The following is a 1,729-nucleotide window of genomic DNA, read 5'->3' on the forward strand; positions in this document are numbered from 1 at the left end:
TGTTATATTTAGAATAGTTTTCATATCAATAAGTAATTGCTTGTCGAAGTGTTTATGTACTTTTCTTTACAATTCTTACCTTGAACTATTTCTGTTCACCGAAAAGTTATAATTGATGCTACACATAAAAAATCTTAAAACTATCTCCTTTTTACAATTTCTCATAAACAACAAATGAATTCCAAAAGAAATATATGTATTCTTGTATGACAGAAATCTTAATAGAATTTTAAATTGAAATTTTAATTTTGAAAGTGATTCTAATGTTCACATGGACATTTTTACAAAAAATAGAATTTTGTCGACATGATTAGAAACATTAGGAAAGAAATACATATCAGCAAAAGTGAAAGCATTGAGAAAGCATGAAACATTTTAATTTAATGCGCATATTGAATATGCCAAAGTTTTTATACCCTACACCACTATAGTGGGGAGGGTATTATACGTTTGTGCTGATGTTTGTAACACACAAAAATATTGGTCCTACACCCACCTTTAGTATACCGATCGACTCTTAATCACATTTTGAGTCGATAAAGACATGTCCGTCCGTCCGTACGTCCGTCCGTCCGTTGCCAGCCAGCAAGCCGGACAGTTTGCAATTTAATACTTATATACAACACAATACTGACATGTATCAGAAGGCGATCTATTCTGATTAATATACATTTGGTGCACTTTAAATACTTATCAAATGACCCACTTATTCGGACAAATGCATGTTTTTCCTTAATAACAATTATCAATAATAGTTTTTCTTATATATAGCTAGAATTAAAAAGTTCCTTTTATCACTGCAAGTGTAAATTATCCTAACTAAAATTTACACTTTTACACGCACATACTTAGTTAAGAATTCACTCACTTATACAATCCCTCTTACTATTTCAAATGACTTCTTGTTATTTTACAAAATTGTTGTAGTTTTTTTTTTTACAAACATTTAACTAGATTTACACATGCATCCTCTTAGCAAACATACACACGCACCACATACTTAATAGCTCATCCATGATATGTTAACATCTCAGAGTTCACAACCATTTAATATCCGGAAATATTAAAGAGAACAAGAATTGAGACATGAAACTTGAATAAATGTTCACAATAAAAATGTCTAAAATTGTAATAAAGTTCATGGCTGTAAATAACAATGAATTATTTTATAGATAATGGAAATTTATGAAATGTCTTGTTAGTAAGAATAGTACATATTACAAATGAGTTTAAACGTACATAAATATGTATAAAATAGAAAGTGATAAAAGATTTAAAAACAAATTAAAAAATTGTTTTAAAATATTTAATGAAAAATTTAAGTTAAATATGATTTACCATATTAAACTTTTCTTAGTAAATTCACAGTACAATTTATGAAAGGTTTTATAGCAAAAAGCTTTCTCGAAAAGAAAAAAATTACTTATATATTCTGATTTTGCATAATAGATTTATTTTAAATACACACTATTGACACAAGGTCGTTAAAACCCACTTAAGTTTCAAAGAAAGAAACCTTTTTGCTCTTAAAAATTCGATTGAATATTAAAATCAATTTACTCTTGTTATAGGATGAAGCAAATATGTACACACATTGATATGTACATATATCATGTACAAGGACATTTTTATACCCACCATCAAAAAAGATGGGGGGTATATTGTTTTTGTCATTCCGTTTGTAACACATTGAAATATTCGTCTAAGACCCATAAAAGTATATATATTC

This window comes from Lucilia cuprina, chromosome 5, assembly GCF_022045245.1.
Source record: "Lucilia cuprina isolate Lc7/37 chromosome 5, ASM2204524v1, whole genome shotgun sequence".
Lineage (NCBI taxonomy): Eukaryota > Metazoa > Arthropoda > Insecta > Diptera > Calliphoridae > Lucilia > Lucilia cuprina.